A 22,899-nucleotide genomic window follows, 5' to 3' on the forward strand; every position below is an offset into this window, starting at 1 on the left:
AGCAACTTTTTGAAAAGTTGCTTACCCTACTTCATTCTCTATAGATTTCTTTTATACCATACATTTACTTTCTTTATACCATTTAACATGACTTAAATTATCTTTCATTTAGTGGGTTATATGTTCATAGACTCTTTTATCTTCTTATAATGTAATTTGTGTGATGATGAGATATTTAGTAAATCACTGTGTCCTGTATAAAGCAATTACTGGTATACAGTAAATACTGAATATGCATTTGTAAAATTAATTGGTTAACTGATGCATGCATAAAATTGGTAAGCCCCAGTATAAGCTTGGGATCACCTAGATTAATTTAATATTTCATTCCATAAACAAGGTAATAGAAATATGGAAAGAGTTGACCTGGGAAGAAATGTGCCTTTTAAAAGAATGTTGTTGCCCTGGTGTGTTGGGGACTGCCCTACCTGGTCTCAGGAAGCTGTAACCCCTTGTGACTTAGGCTGAGTGAGAGACTCCGGACCAGGAGACATTAAGGAGACAAAACTTATTTCCCTGGCATGAACGCTGCCTGTTCTGTGCCTGACCTCTTAAGCTTGATCAGTTAGCCAATGATGGGTAAGATTTCCCATGGAGGGAATTTCCTAAGATAGGCATGATCATGTGGAGGCTTCTGGGAAGAGACTCGGGGCTGTGGAAATGAAGGAGTGATGGACATCAACCCCTGTCCCCTCAGCTTTGTCAAAGCCTGAGTCCTTGTTCTTAGAAGTGAGTAACCCAAGTCTCCTGGCTGCCTTTGTCTTCTCTGTTAATTCAGGCCTGTAGAAATAGCAGGGGACGTGCAGCCCAGACCAGAAATGGCGGCCCCCCGAGGTAATCAGGCCTGGGACATAGAATATGCAAGATCCTGTGAGATCTGTTTGCTGGAGGATGTTATTAGATTAGAATTTGAAGGCCCAGACAGGAAACCAAAACTGCCTTTTGAGCCCTGTTACTCCTTTCAAATGTTAAAACTCCAATCTCTGCCCAGAATCACAGAGGGGGTTCTGTCTGTACCTTTGTAAGTTACCTACTCCTTTTGATCTTTTCTGCCAGACTGTGAATCCACAAACTAAGTCAGTATTCTCAATAAAAATCTGCTTGGGAATGGAAATGGGACCCTCTCCACTAGAGAGAGTGGCCATTCTGTTCCTGTTTCCCCACAGGACCTGGTTGCCTCTGTGTATGTTTTTCTTGTGTTTCAACGAGCATCCGCAGCAGAGATGGATACTCCTGGCCAGTATCCACCACACTGGTGGATGTGGCTTAGTGGACTGAGCACCAGACTGTGAAGCAAAGGGTCACCAGTTTGATTCCTAATCAGGAAACATGCTTGGGTTGTGGGTCAGGACCCTATTAGGAGGCGTGTAAGATGCAACCACACATTGATGTTACTCTCCCTTTGTTTCTCCCTCCCTTCCCCTCTCTCTAAAAATAAATAAATAAAATATTTAAAAAATAAAAGAATATTGTTGTTTTTTCCCCAAACAAATGGAATGCATTCTGCAGTGAAATAAGAGTAATATTCATACATAATTTGCATCACAAGGAATTAGTGTAAATTTCACAACACAATTGGTATAAATGATAGAAGGTTTGCTTAAACTTTGAAGCCCTTTCACGAAATATTAACTTTATTTTCCTCATAATTCTTGGCATAATTCTTCACATTTAGGAAATATTATTGAACCCATCCTGTGACTGATTTAACATCTGTATATTTCTCTCCTCTACATAAAGTGCACATTCTAAAAGACTTTTGTTGCATTTGTTTTTAAAGTTAGCAAGCTGTTTTCCCATCAGTTTTATTAAAAATTGTTCATATCTTTTAGTCATTCAATAGAAACAAACTGATTACTAAATTTTCTATGTTTAATTATCTCTATCAGCTGTAAATGCTCTGCATTTTAATCACATTTTTGTTGATAAATAAATAACGTCAGATGCATTATAAAGTACTATATTTTAAATTTGGTTTGACTTTGATTTTGTAACCAGGGAATTCACTTGAATCTTGTTAACTTTAAAAACTGAAAATTGTTTTATTATTACTCCCTGCTCCCTTAATTATATTTCAATTGCATTTGAGAAAAAAAAAACCTGTTGGCTATTTGTGAACCAAAAATATGTTCATGATTATAATTAAGTAGATGTTCACCATATAAAATCCACACCCCAAATTAGATTATATTGTTATTTCTTATCCTCATAGTGTAAACACAGATAATGTATCTTAAGTTCAGTCTTGTTTTTCAGGCAAAGCTTCTCAGATGAAATGTACACATAAGACAAGTGTATGTGATTAATTTTAGTACCTTATTATACAATTTGTAATCAACAAAGTACTTTTTCATACATTAATTTATGTATCTTCAAAATAGCAGCAACTGTAAGATATGGTCACGCAATTTAAGTACTATTCCCAGATGAGATATATGAGTTTTGGAGAAATGAAGAAAACCATTTCTGATTTTCCAGTTATTTTGTGGTATTGGCAAAATTCCTATGTATGTTGTTTAATTCCTTAGCCATTGATTTTTTTCTAAACACATTATTTTTTTATATCAAGGCACTATTTAGGGATATATGTTATTATATATTATAATAATTGATAATACTTATATGGATTATGCAAATATAAGTAGATATATAGGACTATATATGTAATTGATCATTCATTTGTTATATCATATATACAGTATGTATAAATAAAGTACACATATAAAGTACTGTATTTTATTTATATATTTCTATCATGTCATTTATATTATATTATATTTAATATGTAATATATTATATTACTAATACATATTATGTACTATGTATTATATATTATGCAATATTACATAATATATTGTATTGTATATATATATTTTAAAGATTTTATTCATTTATTTTTTTAGAGAGGGAAGGGAGGGAGAAAGAGAGAGAGAAACATCAATGTGCAGTTGCTGGGGGCCGTGGCCTGCAACCCAGACATGTGCCCTGACGGGGAATAGAACCTGAGATGCTTTGGTTCGAAGCCCACGCTCAATCCACTGAGGTGCACCAGCCAGGGTTTATATATATTTTTTTAAGTCTCCAAAATAATGTACTATTTATTTTAAGACTCTATGCCCACATACTTTCACACTGTATTTTGGGATTCCACCTTTCTTTAAATAAATGTTACAAAATAATTTTTTAAAGCAGAAAATAATGGAAGAAATATGAGCTGCCAGGTTTGTGTAAGCAATCACTAATAGTAAACACCACTACACTTCCGGTTTTAAAAATTTAACGTTAGGTCTTCTCTGGAAAACTGGCTATATACACTATTATTAGGAGAAGCTCTTGAATCAGGTTTTGCCAATATCCTATCAAATGAACAATAATAGTATTATACATAAGATAATGTAAAGACATATATAGAATATATAGTATTATAGAATATAAAGACATGTAAACAACTGATTGCCAGTATTGGAGAAAAGTAACCACTGTCTATAAGGATAATGGAGCTGGGTTAAGAAAATAAGGATTGAAGCCCTGGCTGGCGTAGCTCAGTGGATTGAGCATGGGCTGCGAACCAGTGTTGCAGGTTCGATTCCCAGCCAGGGTACATGCCTGGGTTGCAGGCCATGACCCCCAGCAACCGCACATTGATGTTTCTCTCTCTCTCTCTATCTCCCTCCCTTCCCTCTCTAAAAATAAATAAATAAAATCTTAAAAAGAAAGAAAACAAGGATCGATGAATTTTTGATACATGAAAAACACATGGACTTTCAATTAAAAGGAGATAACCAAGCAAAAATTTTCCCCAATATTGGTCCTCCAAATGAGGATCAAATGTAACAAAATTTATATATGACTCTTTATAACAAACATGCCCCTTTTGAAGTTGGCCAAGATATTATAATATCTATTCAATTAATGCACTCCCTAAAATATAACAGGGCAGGGAAAAATATTAGACAACCTAGGTGGTATTATATTGGGAATATTTTAATTTTTAGATATGTCTTATAAGTCAATCATTTTAGTGTGTCAGTGATTAAAAAAAAAAAAACCTTCTAGAAAAGAGTTGTCTATGCTCTTGACTTGTTTATGACTGTTTGCCCGCAAGGTATTATTAGCGTAGGAGAAGGTAAAACTTAATATTATCACAAACAAATGGTGACATATTTAGTCTATGTCTTCTTATATGCACTGGAAACTAGACAAAATTATGTACAACTTGGTGTGGCACAATGATATCATATGCAGCATAAACTGGGCTGTAAAAAAGCAAGGGGCATGTACACCATCCTATCAGCATAAGAACATATAACACTTTCATCTGAGGGGCAAAAAAACACAAAAATAAATAAAAGCACAACGCAGGGTCTATGAAAATAAGGGAAATCTGAAGAGAGGGCTTTAGATGGGAAAGAGTCATTAAGCTCGTACAGATGATGGAAGTACCAGTCTCAACACTTCTCAGAGTCTGGGGAGACTTCCCTGTAGATACATGAGGAAAGGAGGGAAAAAAGGCAATGACAAATTGTATGGAGAATGAGTCAATATTGTTAATATATAAGGAAAATTATTTAAAAACATAAACAAAATAGTAGTTATAAATAGGTATTTTAAAAGAGGTGTGAATGAATTACAGACATTTTTTTATTCATAGCCTAAACAAAATTGATAAAAAAATCATACCATATATAAAGACTGTTCTAGACATGAACCGATGAATTGAACAAAGCACCTTACCCTGTAGATACGGTGATCGGAGAAAAATAAACAGAGAAAATAAGAAGTAGTCCTCTCAATTTTTCTGTAAATATAAAACTAATCCAAGAAATAAAGTCTGTTTAAGAAAAATAAAGTTAAATGATAGACAAATTACATGTGTTGGGAGAGGTACTGTTATGGTTAATGTGGTCAAAATAGCCTATCAGTTAGGGTGATGCCTGAGCAGAAAGCTGAAGGGAGCTAGGGATGAGTTAGGAGGATTTCAATGGAAATGGCATTCCAGAAAAAGAATGAACAAAATGGAAATTCTTGGTGAGGAGGATTTGTGGGATAAAGCATATACAGTGAGGCGCCTTCAAGTCAGAGAAAGGACCTACATGTAAGTACAGTTGAGTATACAAGGGGAGCATTATAGACTCCAAGGTCAAGGCTTCCAGGGTCTTATAAGCCATAACAAAAAGTTTACACCTTCATGACACTAAAATCACTTGAGAGCTTGCCACAGTCGACAGTCATGACATAATATTAAATGGATACTTCTAACTGGCATATAAAAAATAGACTTAACAAGGCAAGGAAAGACAAAATGCTGAGAAAGTGATTGAAATAATCCTCGTAAAAACTTTCTTACTGGCTTACAATTAATAGAAGCGGGGGAGTTAGAAATACATCACAGGCTGTGACTTGAAAAACAGATTTAGAGCTGACATTTACTGATGAGCAGTACTGGAGGAGTTCAGGGTTGTGCAGCAGTAGAAATATAGTAGATCTGCAATATATGATTACATTCTTCCTTTACTTCCAACTGAAATTATTGATGAAGTCATTGTATAATTACATTCTATTAAGCTGCAATAAAAGAATATGCATTTGTCTAGGAAACTATAAATGAGAATTGGGAAAGTCATTATAAACTATTACATAAACCATTTTAAAAGTATAAATAAGCACACTGAAAGTTTATTGTAAGATTCTGCGGACAGCATGGTGCTCCGTGCAGCTCCCATTGACAAAGCCCTCTACTTACCAGCCAGCTGCTATGAGGTTTGGCTGCTAACTACCTCGAGCTACTCCTTTTTCTAAGAATCATCCTAGGATGATGAGAACCACCAAGCTAGGGACATTACTTCACTCACCATTATAGTCAACGGCACTGAGGTACAAATAGCCAGACCTCCTGCCTCAAGGCGTGCCAACTCTCATCTTATTTCATGCCCAGAGCCTTCTCTCTGTAATCAGGCCCAGGATAGATTCAAGCTGAGACCATGCTGGTGCTGTGTTCTTTCCTTTTCTCCCTCCTGCTTCATTTTCTCCCTTACAGTTTTCACCTGTGAAGCACATTTTAAATCAATTGCCTGTGTCAAATACAAGTCTCAGACTGATTCTAGAAGATACATGTATACACACACACAGTCTGAATGAGCATCTATTTTATTAGACATGAGTCATTTAACTGTTCTTCAAATAGTTATGAGATGCCGACCATTGCCAGACACACAGCACAGTTTTGGTGCTAGGGATATATACACACACATACGCCAAGACTCCTGCTACTTATACTCAAACAAGAACAGACAAACACTACTCAATCAGCATAAATATGAAAACATAAAGCATATTCAGTGCTATTGAAAAAATAGAGCAATATAGTTGGATCTTAGTATGGGTAAGAGAAGGAAAATAAAGTTCCACGTTGGTCTTATGGAGAAGAAATTATCTGAGGAAATATTTGAAGAAAGGGCAACAGGAAGACATGCGGAGAAAGTATTTTCAGTTAAGAGTGAGAGAAAGACCAAGGGCCCTACCACAATAGTGCCCCTGGCTTGTTTTAGACTTCAGTGAGACCCAGCCCTATTTTTATTTATTTATTTATTTATTTATTTATTTATTTATTTATTTATTTATTTATTTATTAATTATTTATTTGGTCTGGCTTGTGGTTTCTGGCAGGACAGCTCTGTCAAACACTAAATTACTCCTTATCTCTTTGACTCTGTTTAGTTTTGTGTGTCAAGGGACACTCCTTACAAGTTTTTTTTTTTTAATTTAAATATACTTCTTAGAGTTTATATGTTTATTTTCTTACCATTAGTCCACAGGTCTGGCCATTTCTACTTGATTATAGTTTCCTTCATTGCATCAGATGTCACTGGGTGAACCACAGCTCCAGTGTTTGTGACATGACGTATTTGGTCCAGGTAACATTATTTGCCTGGATCAAAACTCAGCTGCGTCCTTCCTTCCTTGCTGATATCATTCATTCAAGGGTTTTGAAAATAGCTGTGATGGCCATCCTCTTGTTTTTACTTTGAGAGTTTCAATCAGTTATTTTCAACAAAACTATTATTTTTTATCATGAAATGCTAGCTCTTCCTCTCAACCTGTCAACCCCTCATCCATGCTTTCTTCATTTCCTTACTTCCTGACAGCAAACTGGAAATAGCTTTTGAAGTTTTCTCTTTCTTATAGTGCTTTGATAATACAACTATAGTGATACCTTGTTTTTTGCCACATTTTTCCTAGTGCTACAAGTTCATTTGGCTGAAGATCTGCCTTCCAAATTATCACAAGTGATAGCTTTACCAAGTATTATACCACTAAATGAAATAAATTGCCTTTTTTTGAGACCCTGATAAGGCTTTCTCCACTGCTAGATGGCCAGGTCTTAACCCAATGTTACACATTCTATGTTTTCTCTTACTGTTGTTAGAACAGCATGTCACTCCTAGCACATTCTTATTCACCCATTACACCAGACTGGGTTATGCTGTGGTGACTAAAAACTGCTTAGGATATATGACTACTGTGGTTTTCCTGGGAGGCTTCTCACTGGGAAACCAAGGCAAGGGAAGTCCCATCACCATATTCTCATGATTGCAAAGACAATGGTGAAGGAACATGGAAAACTCATGTTGACCTTTAGGCCTTCCACAAAGAAGAGACACACTCATTTGTGCTCCCATTTCAGTAGGCAAAGCAAATCCCACAGTTATGTCTAACTTCACAGGTTGGGGGTACAGTTTTATGGTATGTTTGGAAGAGATAAATTCAGAAATATTTGGGCCACAGTTCTGTATTGTTTCACTAATATGAGAGTTATTGCTATGAGTTTAATATCGTCCACCATAAAGATATAGGGATTCAACTCCTTACCCCTGGGGCCAATGATGTATGCTTATTTGGAAATAAGGTGTTTAAAGATGCAATTAAGTTAAGATGAAGCCATCTTTAATTAGACTGGGCCCTGATCCAATATTACAGGTGTTCTCATAAGAAGGAAAAAAGAAACACACATATAAAGGGAAGATGGTCAGGGGAAGATGGAAGCAGAGATTGGAGTTATGCTGCCACCAGCCAAGCTACTAGAAGCTGGAAGAAATAAGGAAATATTATCCTCCACTGCAGTCCAAGTAGAGAGCATAGCCCAGACAACAGCTTGATGTCAGAAGTCTTAACTCATACTATAAGGGAATCAATTTTGATTGTATTAAGCCAAACAAAACAACAAATAATTGTAAAGATTGCACTATAGTAGAGTGTTATGCTAATAATAGATAAAACTGGATGAAGGGTATATGGAAACATTATTACTATCCTCTCAATATTTCTGTAAATCTAAAACTGATCAAAGAAATGAAGTTATGTAAGAAAAATAAAGTTAAAGGCTAGATGAATCATAGAACCAAGAAAACAATAAAAGCTCTGTTAAGGTTAGGTCTCTTAAAATTACTTGCAATTCTCTCATTTCAGGCTATAATTTAAAATACAGTTTTACACAGTGCAGGAGATTAGAAATAAATGTTGAGGAACTAAATAACTGGAATTTAAAATCCTTAATATTCTGTATATGGAATTACATATAGTATATATCTCAATATTTTTAGAATTCATATAGCAAAATATAATGTAATATGAAAAGATACTATATGAGATACTCTGATACCATTAAAATACAAAATCATATAGATCATTAATATTTCCATTTAAGTATTTTATTCAACATCTATTACTTAATATATATGCATACATTAATTTGTTTCCATCAGCCCACATAAATAAAAATACCAGAAAAATTATATTTATATTCTTGAAATGTACTGTGAAATACTGTGAGAGCTCTAGTAAGTATTTCTTGGCACTGATGACAATTTAAATGTTACTATAGTAATCACCATGGTAGCATTTTCACGGTCGCATTAGCACAGTAGTGCTACACTTTCACAACATAATATGAGTGTAGTGTACCATTTGGCAACATCATAATAGACCTCAACATTATTTCATTTTATCAATCAAGTAAAATCTAAACTGTCTACAAAAATGAAATAAGCAACCACCATGAAATATCCTGTGGTTTCAAATTTCAAATACCCCCTAACTAAACTTTAAAATATATTTTAGGATAAAGATGCATTCACACATTTAGCTTTGCAAATAACCTACCTGAGGAAAAGTTATTAAGGAGCAGACTTAGTTCCCATCCCACTGCCCAGCATCATGTGCAGACTGTTGAATCCACTGCACTATATGCTCATGGACCACAATCATTGTTGGCTGGTGCAAGGACCTTCTCTGGTTTTGTTGATTTGTTTTTATTTTTATCTCCATCAGCCAATCTCAATTCCCTCAATTCCCCTGAAGATTTTTTAATTATAGTCTGTGAATCGGGAGTGTTTTACAATAAAAAATTAATTATCCTCATAAGGTATACAGAGTTAGTGTAGAACTTGGTCTGATTTGGAGGAGGAAGGAGAAACCAATAAATAGTTCAAGTGAGTCAGTGCACTCAGACTGTGCCTTATAAGATGACATAAATGGAGCACCTAACTACAGCAGACTGTTTCAATAATTTGAGCATGTTATCTTTTGCTTTCCATAATTGTAGCTCATTTTTAAAGCACTGGAAAGTTGAAAATGTTTAACATTTAGTTAGAAGTACTATAAAACCATACATTGAAATACAACAAAGATATTATATAACTGGATATCTTCATTAACCCACTGAATTTAGAGAGATAACATTATCTTCATTTTAAATAATCATGCTCTCATTATGATCTTTTGGGATATCTTTCACTTGTGAAGAGGAAATCTAAAGAGTAAAGAGGCACCTGAGTTAATCTTCCAAAACTAGGTCTTATCAAAGTTCCTTACATGTCTTGCTAGGAATCCTTCTCTTTGTGGAACTCATTTGTTTACCACACGGTAAAATCATATTATTTTACTTTTTATCTATATTTGCTAAAGGAACATATGTTTGCTGATTAAACAGCATCATTAGCATGAAAAATATGATACTCTCAATTAAATATACATTCACTGAAGCCAAAAAACATCCTCAAACATTTGCCTCTTAGGAAAGTGCCTATGATGAAATATAAATTTTAAAATATATGCTCTGGTTTCCCGTACATTAACAGTGATTCCCAGAATCATTGAATGCATGTTTCTACTGCATAACATTATAACTCTATATCTGCCAAACACTTGCCACAGCTGTCTTTTCTAATAGAATTCTGCTTATAAAGCATGTGAGGGTTGCCTGTGTCAACACTGAGATGCAGAGCTTTCAGTGTGTCATTATCTCCTGACAGTGGAGAGTCATTCTTAGTTAAGGACTTTGTCACCCTACTCTAATGAGACATCATATCATCAGGCCTAATGTAGGTAAATAGATAAAGGAACTGTACGGATAGATAAACACAACCTGAATGGATGATTTGTGTCATTCTGATTACTGAGATAATTTATTCTTTAACATCCTACATAGTTTACTGATTTTAAGCAGTTTATTTTTTTTTTCCTTAATTGTAACCATCCTCAGAAATAGATACTGTAATGTCTCAATAAATCTCTAACAACCAGCAGTGGTCTGTGAATACTTCTTACTAATAAATGTTATCTTTGGTTTTCTAGAACATAGATGTAATACCAAGAATGGGTTTGGATCATGAATTCATAATCATTTCTATGACACAGAGGGAATAAACTGACTAATGTATGAGGTTGAGGAGGGGTGTGAAGGTGAGATTGCTACTTGACTGAAAAATACATTACTCATCACAAAATGCCACAGTGCAAACAGAAACAATTATAGGACTTATATACAAAAAGTTTAATTACTGCGTATTAATCAAGTTTGCTATCACTTCAGAAAGGGAATCCATGTGGCCAATATACTTAATATATGTACTGTTTATCTTATAAGAATGATTATTTAATTTTAACTGTTTGTGAACTTGGAGATTTTCAATGATAACATTGAAAAACCCAAGGATTTGATTCTGTCCATTTGGGGAGGAAGTTTAGTGCATTGGTCACATAACTTGATCCTAAGTGGTGGTTTAAAATCCAGCATACCTTAAATCCAATGTGGAAATAATCCATGAAATAAAATTCTGTTTTCTTCTCCCGACTCATAAAAATATTTGTAAAAGTCAAAAACTTAGAATGTGATAAGTTTTACTTATGAAATTTCAGTTAGATCAAGAGAAAAATTAGAGATTAAGATAGAAAATTTCAAGGAATACATTGTATGTGTGTCTTTGTGGGATACATATATATGTATGTATGTATGTGTATATATATATGTGTGTGTGTATATATGTATCTTGTACATTAATAGTAATTCCCAGAATCATTTAATTCATGTTTCTATTGCACATCTATTTAATTCATGTTATATCTATCTATCTACCTATCTACCTATCTGCAGGAAATATCCAACCATGTAATATGAAAAATAGAGACATTTATTGAAGAAGATACAAGAATCATTGTGTATAGAACAATGATACCCCAGTCCTCTTGAAAGCAAGCAGTGTGGGACCTCACACAGTTCTCCCCATTGCCATCAACTGCCCCAGAGTATTTTCATGAATTTCAACAATGCTCTGAAATCTCTCCCTTTTCAAAGGTGATTTTAGTTTTGGAGAAAGCCAGAAGTCACAGGGTGGCAAATCTTGGCTGTAAAGGGGCTGAGTCAACTGGGTGATTTGATGTTTCACACAAAAAAACTGTGCATCAGACATGATGCATGAGTGGGCATATTGTCGTGATGAAGCTTCCAGTCACCAGTCGCCCATAGCTGTGATCTCTGAATAATCTGAATAGTCTCCATAGGGGAATGATTAAGCTTAACACAAAATCTGATGCAGATTCATTGCTCTACTGTCTTAGTCACTTTGAATGCAACAGCCATGCAGTACACATGATGCATCAGTGGCATTTACCACCCCCACTGACCAGTATGGTGAACTCATCATTGTTCATGCATGAGTATTCCAGTCCACTCTCCTTGGCTGTCAGGTTATATCAGTGTCATGCAAACTGTATATTAACACTGGCTGGACATTTTCTGGACACGTCTCATCTATACCCACCAAGAGGGAAAGCATTTTTTAATTTACATCCTAACAGTTTTCAAAATGTGGCATGTAGGTCACTCAGAGTTTCAGGTGCTTGTGTGTTATCAAGTTCTGTTATTGTTTTCTGTCTCTGTTTCCTCTTTTGCAATATGACAAGCTTCAAGTTTGAAATACAAGAACTCGTCACCTTGAAACTGTTTGTAACTTTCTATTCTTCACCATTTTATTTTTTTTATTTCTGACAAACATATAAGAATGTTTCTCAGATATATCATATTCACTTAACCACATATTAAACATATGCAAAGTTAAGTAATTTTTATATTTTCTTAAAATGAAGAGGAAAAGTAGTCCAAAATATTATTAGGACAAAATGTTATTGACAAAATGATAGCCATTTTTTTTAAATTCTGCTACAAGAAAGTGTGACTTATCTTTATGGAAGCTCTTTCTATTCTCAGGGAGTACTTCACAACAAAGAGATGTAGGTTAAGTGGGGGCCCTGCACTTTCTATTAGAAAAATTCAAATTCTCATGTATCATATAGGGATAAAGCATTTTCTCCAGTAATGTAAAAAAGTAAAATAAAATAAATGTTGGTATTTCTGGGAAAATGATCTGAGAGTAAATTATTCAATTTTTGAAATTCTTTCCCACAGTCTAGGATGCATTGAGGATTCTGGACTCCCAAATAACAGTTAGTGTCAAGGTCATTCCTGTCAGTTAGAGAAATGCTCACCAGCTATAAGGCAGCAGCAGGCTGAGAGCAAAGGATGGAAATAGCACGAATAAGTAAGTCCTGGAAAACTAACTGGACTATGGAGTTTAGCTTTGGCAGTGATGCACTGCATGTTAATTTTTATGCCATGATGCCTGTGTTCCTTAACATTATCTTCATTCTTTTTGCCATTCTGTAAAGGGTGTAATGTTACATTACTATTAATGATTATTCTGTCCTAGATTTAGTAGGACTGAGGGAAATAAAAAGGAAACTATTCGGGGTTAAGCATTGAGATCAGCTGAGAAACTAGAAGAAAAATCTTAAGAAAGTGGTAATAGGTAAATTCCAGCATATGACAAATGTTCTGCACATTTCTTATTTAATTTCTACTTGTTCAACAGAACTCACTAGGCAGAAAAATTAATACTGATATAGTGGAGTCAACTCACATTTAGTTAGGAACAAACTGGCCATTCAATTAAGAAATTTAAAAGTAATACATAAACACAAATGGAGTAGATTTTACACTAAGTCATTGAAAATAATAATTTTAATATTATTTTAAATAAAATTATATTTTTAAATATAGAAAATTCATAAAGAGCTGTGCATACATAGAAAAGCTTCTAGTATTCATCTACCATATATGGACTTTAGAAATTATTTTTGTGCTTTTGAGTGGTACAAATGATTGTACCTTAAAATATTTGTAAATTAAATAAATACCTTAGAAGAAGTGTTATCTTATTGGGAAGTTGTGTGGAAAGTGAACACAACTGGAATAAAAGAGATAAAATTATACTCCCTTTGAATATCTGATGATAAAGATCTATTATAATTTATTTTCCATAAATAGATAATAATAGCATTATAAAATGTAATTTTAAAACATTTCAATCTGGAAATTTAATTGTCTTAATTGCTTATATTATTATTTTGAACATAACTAGTTTTTACAATTTAATTATTTAAAAATATTCTTATTTTTTCATAATAAAGTTAAACAAATTTCAATTGCAAAAGCACAAAAATAAAAATCTACCACCTAATTTATACTTTAGCTATGTAAAAATCATAATTTATCCACTTCTTTTCCTAGAAGGCAATAATTTCATTAATTATACATAATTTACACTTATTGCTATTAAACATTGAGCACTTTAATAAATACTGTTCTATTACTACAATGTAATACAATGTTATTACTATACATGATAATTTGATTTTTAAAGTTTAAATTATTTAGGTGTTAGTATTAAATTTTTAAGTGATAATTTTTTAATAAGATATATAATTATTTTAAGTATGCGTGATATATGCATATATAAATACACACATGCATATATACATAACATATAAATATCCAAGAGGTGACACATACATTTGTTTTATACATCTTAATGCATGACCTTCAATATAATTACTAAAATAACCATGGACCATACATAAAAACCTATAAAGTAAGAATCCATCAAATTTTTAAATACTTTTAAAAATATTTTCATTATTGCTATAACATTGTATATTTTATGAAATAATTGAACTGAAATATTGTATTTGAAGAATTTGTATTTAAAGTCTTCATAAGTGAAGTAAACATTAATTCATTTCAAATAATATGTACTAAAACGATGGCAAAATACATCTTTAACTTTAAAATACAGTCTTCATTAACTAAGCATTCCACTAAGAAAATACTGCTAGATGTAGGCTTGACTTATGTTCATCTGAAAACTGATTAAAAGGACTAATTTTATGCAGTATAATAATGGATTAAACACTGCCTAAAATATTATATAATGCCAGGAGAAAAAAAGGCAGATCAGGGCATTTTCTCCTATTTTCATATTATAGTTTGAGCCATCCAAAAGAGGGAGCTAATGTACTATGCTAAGTAACTTGTTTTTATGAATGTGAGATTTTAGATCTGTTTTTTATATGAACTGCACAATATGTTCAGATGTATATTTAACCAAGTCTCATATTAACATTAATACATACATATTAATGGACAATACTTACCTTATGGCCACAAAGTTGTATATTCTTCCAGGAGAAAATTATTTTTCTCAGCCATCATAAAAATTTAAAAATTAATTACAAAAGATGAAGAGAACATTAAGTAAAATTTCTTTAGTTTTTATTATTTTATTATTTATTTTTAGAGAGAGGGAAAGGGAGGGAGAACAAGGGGGAGAGAAACATCAATGCGTGGTTGCCTCTCAGGTGCCCTCTGCTGGGGACCTGGGCTTTAATCCAGGCATGTGCCCTGACTGGCAATCGAACTGGTGACCCTTTCGTTCATGGGCTGGTGCTCAACCCACTGAGACACACCAGCCAGGGTGAAATTTCTTAATATTGAGTCTTACACAGAAAGAGGAAGAATCATATAAGCCTCAAGTAAATTGAATCACATGATTTTTCTCCATACTTATGGGATTATAATAATCCCCTGTTATTTGCAGTTTCATTTTCCATGGTTTCAATTACCCAAGGTCAATCATAGTCCAAAAATACTTCATAGTCCAAAATTTCTATTATAAATAAAAATGTTCGTAAAGTTTTAAAGTGCACACCATTTCAAGCAGTTTTAAAAAAATCTCACCTTGTCCTTCTCTGTTACCCCAAAACACAAGAGTAGTGATACTGGTGATTCAGATATGCAGAAGAGCCTCCTTAAAGTGCTTCCTTTAACAGAAAATGTATGTATAGAAAGAAAGAAAAAATGATGGTAGGATTTGGTACTGTTTTTTTCAGGTCTCCACTGAAGGTCTTGTAATGTGTCTCCTGTGGATAAGAGGACTACTATAATAATACTGGGTTGTTTCCATGCACATGCACACTTTGTTTGTTTGTTTGTTCTAATTCCGGGGTTTTATGAGTGATTCTCCCTAGAATTCTCAGTACCGGGTAACTTTCCCACGGCCAATGTGTTCAGTGGGAACAAAATAAAGGGCTTGAGGACTTCCCAGGGCAGGCAAGCTGAGAGACTTTCTGTATTTTAAAACATGCCTTTGAGAAGCAACCAAGTTAACTGACCAAATTTCAAACTTTGATATTAAAAATAAGTTTAAGTAATACATGAACAAGTAAATGCATAAATGAATAAATGATGAATTGATCAATAAATGTATCAGTGGATAAATAACAGGTTTTAATGGAAGACAAACAGGGAAAACTATCTGTCCACAGAAAAATTTTGCCAGACTACTCCTTTCATCTAGTCAGTTACTGCTATCTTTTACTTTGTTTCATATAATTTGGCCAGTAGTAAATGTAATTACTTAGAAAATCAGCAATAAAAAAGGCTCAAAATGATTATGGATTCTAAGCTAAGATTTCTGGATTAAACATGTAGGATTTCACAAAAAGGAAAAAAAAGTCTCCTTCATGTATTTTGATTAAGTTCCTTATCTGTGGTACAGTGTAGTAAATGAAGAATCAATATTGACAATACAAACTGAAATTGGATGCATACTGTGTCTTGCAAGAATACTCTTAAAAGTAATATAAAATATGATTCATCTATAAAACACGCCCCAGGAATATATAACTTTAGCAATATCACTGGCAAAGAGATCCAGTATGCTAATTATGTGTGTGGTATATCGAACACAGCTGCTACTCATTTTCCCCATAGACTTGGGTAAGATACCATTATAAATAAAGGTTCACTGCCAAAAGAAAAAAAAATCTGCAGATCCTCATTACAAAATGGCATTTTACAACGGGATTAATTTAATTAGTGAATAGATTAAATTCCTTCTATAGAACATCAGAAAGAAATCTGTAATTCCAGTAGGAAATCACAAGAAGAGGAGATAATTTACGTATAAATAATTAATTTTCATGTAAATAGATTGTGAAAGCAAAATATTTAATCAGATATTTGTATTATGTTTCCTCAGGAGACTGCATTGAAACAGGGTGTGTTGCTTTTTTGTGATTTGGGAGAACTTGCATGCTCATGCTTTTCTTATTAATCTCTAACACTATAGATGAAAAATGCTTATGAATCGTAATTTCTTCTAGGTTTAAGTGGGGTCTAGTACCTGGAGTGCCTAAGAAATATTATTTAAAACAAAACGAAACAATGAAATGATATCCAAGGATAAAAGTATGAAACAAGCCCTGACTGGTGTGGCTCAGTGGATTGAGCCCTGGCCTGTGAACCAAAGGGTCACTGGTTCAATTCCCAGTCATGCCTGGGTAGCAGGCCAGGTTCGGTCCCTGGAAAGGGGCACATGAGAGACAACCACACACTGATGTTTCTCTCCCTCAAGAGAGAGAGGGGGAGAGAGGTATTATTTTCACCTCTCTCTAAAAATAAATAAAATCCTTAAAAATAAAAGCCTGTGAAACGATGTCAATATATAACATCTTAAAGAAATAACTAGCCTTATATTCCTTTTTTTAAATCTAGTATTTTGCAAATTGAAATTTTTGGAGCTTCATTTCCCATCATAATCATTTATTCTCCAAATGAATTCAATCCTAATTTTAAAATTGTCAAACTTACATATTTTCTTTTTTCCCAAATATTGGGTAATTGTATTAAGAAATTATTCTATATCATGCAATGTTTGCTATAGTATGAAAATAATTTGTTCACATGAATAGTATAAAATAGTATAATTTTATACACACGAAAGTATATTCAAACAAATGCATATATCATTCTCTTTCAATTAGCTATAGCACACAGAAGTGTTTTGAAACAAAGGACAAACTTGTCTTACTTTGAGGTGGATGATATTCGAATATGTTATAATACATGAGAATTCGCCGATACAGTGTTTGAAACAGTAGTGCTGTGGACACACTGAAATGAGTACATTTGTGAATATATCTGATAATAATGTAATTCCAACTCATTGTTTGTATACATGGGAATTCTGATATCAATGTTGGAAATACAGGAGATATGAAGAATGTCATTTGAACAGATGCAAGACGTTTGCTACTAGCTTGGACACCAACACAGAAAAATCCACATCTCAGCGCAGGCCTTTAAGAGGACCAGGTACAAGAGCATGCTATCCAGGCTTTTGGGTACTTTAAGCACAGTATTTGTATTTTTTTTTTCAAGATTGAAGCTTATTACAGAAAGAGTTGAAAGTTAAATATATAGTTATTTTCAAGTAAAGATTCAATTGACTTTGGCATAGAAAGAGCCCTTAAATGTCCTCTCATCTCTTTCCACCATTTTTAAAATGAAAAAATTGAATCTGGAGTGGGCAAGCTACACAGACATTTTATCTCTGGTGTTTTTGAGGCAGGAGGTAGTCAGGAAGGAAGCTCCAGAGGCCCCGCAGGGCTGAGGTAGAAAACACCTATACATGACAAAGACCCCCTAAGACGGGTTGTTCCTGTTTTCTGGGATAACTCTGAATCATAGAATGCGCCTGCGTACTACCCCTGATTCATTATAATATCATTATAATGAAATAACATTGTGGGACTCCCTTCTCCAGTAGCCAATCAAGAAAGTCATGGGAAACCACACATGCGCAGTAGCTTTGAAATCCAACTCCTTGTACCTGCGCAGGAAAAGCCCGCCAAAGACTAGCAGGGGGGCTTCTGCCCCTATAAGAATAGAATCCCCCAGCCCACGTGCCCTTTTTTTTTCCTCTGCTCAGAGCTGGCTCACTCCCGTGTCCTGTGGTGTGTACTATCACTTAATAAACCTCCCCTCTTTCTTTATGCTATAAACTTTGTGTGTTCGGTTCAATTCTTTGTTCTCGATCACTAAGAACCTGGTTACCTGTGCACACCTGTGCACACCTGTGACAGTTTCACCCCCATTCACTGTTCTCTCTATACCAGGTTGGATTGTAATGCCACCATGTAAAAGTTAATTAGTCAACCCAGATGGCATAGACATGGCATGCATTTATTTTTCCTTCTCTACATTCAGAATTCAGTTGGTTCATTCTACTTTTCAGTAAGGTTTGCGGAGAAAGCCCAACCACATTGGTCAACCAAATGGCAGACATTTTTTTTTTTTAACCTTTAGCTACACATGCTTACTATAAAGCCAAATTTCCATGTACAGGGTTAAGGACCAAAAATAATTTTGTAAAAATATAATAATTTTATTTATAAGGCATGTCTAATTACAAGATTTATTTCTGGAGACCTGGGTTGTACTCTGATTTTTTCCTCTAGGTTAACTTTAAGCAAACTTGCTGTTGTAATCCCTGGTTATATTAAATCATTCCTTCCTTAATTTAAAATCTTCCTTCCAAAGGGAAGATCACATTTCATAGGACAAACTTTTTCCATTTAAAAATAGAATGCAATATCATTAGAAATCATTATGACAATTTGGTCTTATTTTCATTAATAGTAAACATTGTACACATATTTTTCCAAGGCCAATATTTTAATACATTTTCAAACATATCTGATAATTGGGGTGGTTTTTAGTGTTCTGTGCCTTTCGAAGGTATGATTAGGTACATAATTTTTAACATTTCTTCATTTTTTCCAATATATTCTCATTGTCACTCCTAGTCTGCTTTCATGACTGATCACATGGTATTTTTAAAAGCCAGTGTATATTTTTTTAGACAAAATATGTTGCTTAATCAAGTATCCTAGCACAGTCCAAATGCATCGTTTCCATCAATTATTTGAAGGTATAATTACTTTTCATTTTCTACCCTGTTTTAAAAGTCTAGACAGGGGAAGTTCTAAAAATATGTAGAGAATATTGCAACTACTTTCCCAAATACAATAGTGAAATTCTCCAAAAATTATATTATAAAGTGACAGTTTTAGCATATTGTGATTATAATAATAATAGCTAGCAAAATTAATATTTATTAAGTGGATACTATGATAAGAACTTTGATTTGTATAATGTCATAGTCATTCTTGAGAACATCCTCAATAATTATAATTATTCACATTTCACATAAGAAAACTGAAATTTAGGAAAATAAAACAAATTCATTGAGACCACACTAGAGGCAAGGCATAAGCTGCTATATCTGGCTGAAAAATCTGACAGTTAATATGAAAATAAACATGATCTGCTCCTTACTCTGTAGCTCAAAAGAAGAGCATGCAGGCTTGGGCTGGGAAAAGGAAAAGCAGGAAGTTAGGAGATCTTGAGTCAGCATCAGACAGGTAGTTATAAATACCATACTTCCAACATGGTAGATGAATCAGTTTCATAATTATGGAATGCAAAACTAAGAGAGTAATTTTGCTGAACATGATTCATCCAAAACACACTGTTATTCTTCTTTGTTGAAAATATTTAGTAAGTTTTTATGATATAATATTAAAACTTCACAGTAGGCATATTTTCATTTTTTTTTATAAATATGAAATACATTTTCACCAAGATAAACACCATTCTGCAGCATAAGAAAGAAGCATATTATCTGCATGCTACTTGAGGGGGGGAATATTGTCACTATACTTTTTACTTTGTACAAATAGTATGGACATATTAATATATAGTGATACCATGTTGACCAGTTCTTTAAAGAAGGGTGTCTGACTAATCCTTGTGAGGACAAAAGTTATTTTTTCCAGAAATGCATTATGCATCAGATACTTAAGAGAAGAGACTGGAGACATCTAAATCAGATATGGTTAGGAAAATATTGAATACCAACCAGAACACTATCTAGGGTCTGGGTACAAAAAACCCCACAAAATTTAGATTTATGCAGTTATGTCAAAAAATTTAACTGAGATCATCAGAGAGAGGAAATCAGTAAACATGAAAGGGGAAACATGGAAGTGTGTTGGTATGGCATACAACACAAAGTGACGAGAGTGGAACCCACAGGAGAGCAGATCTTCAGAAGCAGAGAACTGAAGTCACGTAATTAGATTCTTGTTTCTGGAAACTGTATTAGAAGTATGAAAATCATGTTCAAGATAAAAATCACACAAATATGAAGGAACTGATATTTGGAGACATTCGAGAGAATTCGAGAGTAGATCATGCTATGCCTAGTGTCTCTGAAGACAGAACCTTCCTCAATATTCAGTACTAAGGAGGATCAATCCTATTACACACTCCATGTTTTGGAGAGTTGTGAGACTATATAGCCCTTATCATTATAGATACTGATGTAGAAATATACAGTGATATATGCAATTACGTACATCCTCCTTACAATAAGATACCTTTCCCTGTCTTAAGCGAGATTTCTACTTATAGCCAGGAGAAACTTAAAACTAAATACTTGGACATTCATATTTAATATTTAAATATTTTACTGTATTTGTCTATATCCATAGTAAGGTTTAATAAGAGGCTAAGTTTATTTGCATAAAAGATAAATATTATATTGGGACCACTCATGTAATGAAGCAAAAATATTCAAGAATGCAGGTTGTTAAGATAACATTACTCTGAAAAGTAGAAAATGTTTAGTTCACATTCTTATTACTAAGTTTATCTCTAAATAATCATTATATAATAATCTAGTGCTTATAAATTGAAATAATTGTGATTAGGATTATATTATAAAATAAAGTTTGTTAACATATCTGAACCTTTGAGGGTACTATTTCATTTTTTTAAAGATTGTATGTCTTTATTTTAGAGAAAGAAGAAGGGATGGAGGGAGAGAGAGGGAGAAACGTCCATGTGAGAGATCCATGGATTCAAGAATGGGCTGACTTTCGTGTGCCCCATTAGGGACCAGTCTGATCCAAGGTATGTTGTCTGGCCAGGAATTGGGTGTAGGTCACAGACTGGTGCTCAATCCACCGAACCACACCAGCCAGGGTGAGACTGCTATTTCTTTTACTTAAGATGATATTTCTCATAATGTTCCCTTCTTTCTATTCAGAATCTATTCAAATGTCACCTTCTCAAAAAACCCTCCCTCAACCCTGAGAAGTGTGGCTCAGAGGGTTGGCTGTTGTTCTCCACACCAAAGGCTTGATTCCCAGTCAAGGCATAGGCCTGGGTTTTGGGCCAGGTCCCCAGGTGGGCAACCCATGGATATTTCTCTCCCTCTCTTTCTTCCTTCCTTCTCCTCTCTGTAAAAGTAAAATTTTCTAAATCTTAAAGAAACTTTCCTCACCATCTTGATGAAGTTCTACCCATTCCTTAAGTAGCTGTCCCTCGCAGTGCCTACCTTTTCAGCATTCATCAATACCATATTTATTTGTTGTCTGGGTCACTACTCTAGAGAGGAAATTCCTATGACTGGAAACTCCTCGCATTGTGTTTGCTGCTGCAGCCTCAGCAGCAGAAAAATGCTCTCTGCATGGTAAAGGTTGAAAAACTATGTGGCACTAATACATGGTTATAGAACAAATGTGCTCAATAATATAATAATTTCTACATTTTATGAATCATATGCTTTACTTTTACAAGGATTAGGGCTAACTTATCAAATTATTCACATTCATCACAAATATAACTTCCAAGTTAACTTCAGTGAATATGTTTCACAAGCATGCCATCATTATTACTATTTAGGTTTAAACTATAATTTTCAAATCATAAAAACATGCTCACACAAATAAACCATCTTTATAAGCTTTATTCATTTTCAGGTCAAGAATGTAGTTTACTATATAGATATTAATAAAATTCAAAAATAGAGTGGACAACTACAAAAATGATAGAAAAGTTAAATGCATGGCATTGAATTATGTGAGATATGAAATATTATTAATTTAAAAGACTTTGATAACTCATATCTCTTAGATCCATGTGTAACGTACTCATTCAGACTTAAAGCAATAAATTTTATGATATTTTATAACAGTAAACATTTTATATTAATTTCAACACAATATAAATTTATAAAAACAAATAATTCAAAATTCATAATCTATTGTATATCACCTTAAAAATCACACAATGCTTATTAATATTTATATTCATAATTTTTTAAGTGACATAAATTCATCTTATCTAAATTAAAGAACAAAGAAATTAGTCAGTAAATTAAGCTAGGTCTCTCTTACGCTTTTCTATATTGAGAGTCTCAATGCTCTTACCTAGATATAATAAACCCAAGCAACAACATTCTTAGCAATCTTTTTTTTTTTTTAAGATTTTATTTATTTATTTTTAGAGAGGGAAGGGAGGGAGATAGAGAGAGAGAG

This window comes from Phyllostomus hastatus, unplaced genomic scaffold (genome assembly GCF_019186645.2).
Source record: "Phyllostomus hastatus isolate PE091 unplaced genomic scaffold, TTU_PhHast_1.1 phas_contig_58, whole genome shotgun sequence".
NCBI classification, from domain to species: domain Eukaryota; kingdom Metazoa; phylum Chordata; class Mammalia; order Chiroptera; family Phyllostomidae; genus Phyllostomus; species Phyllostomus hastatus.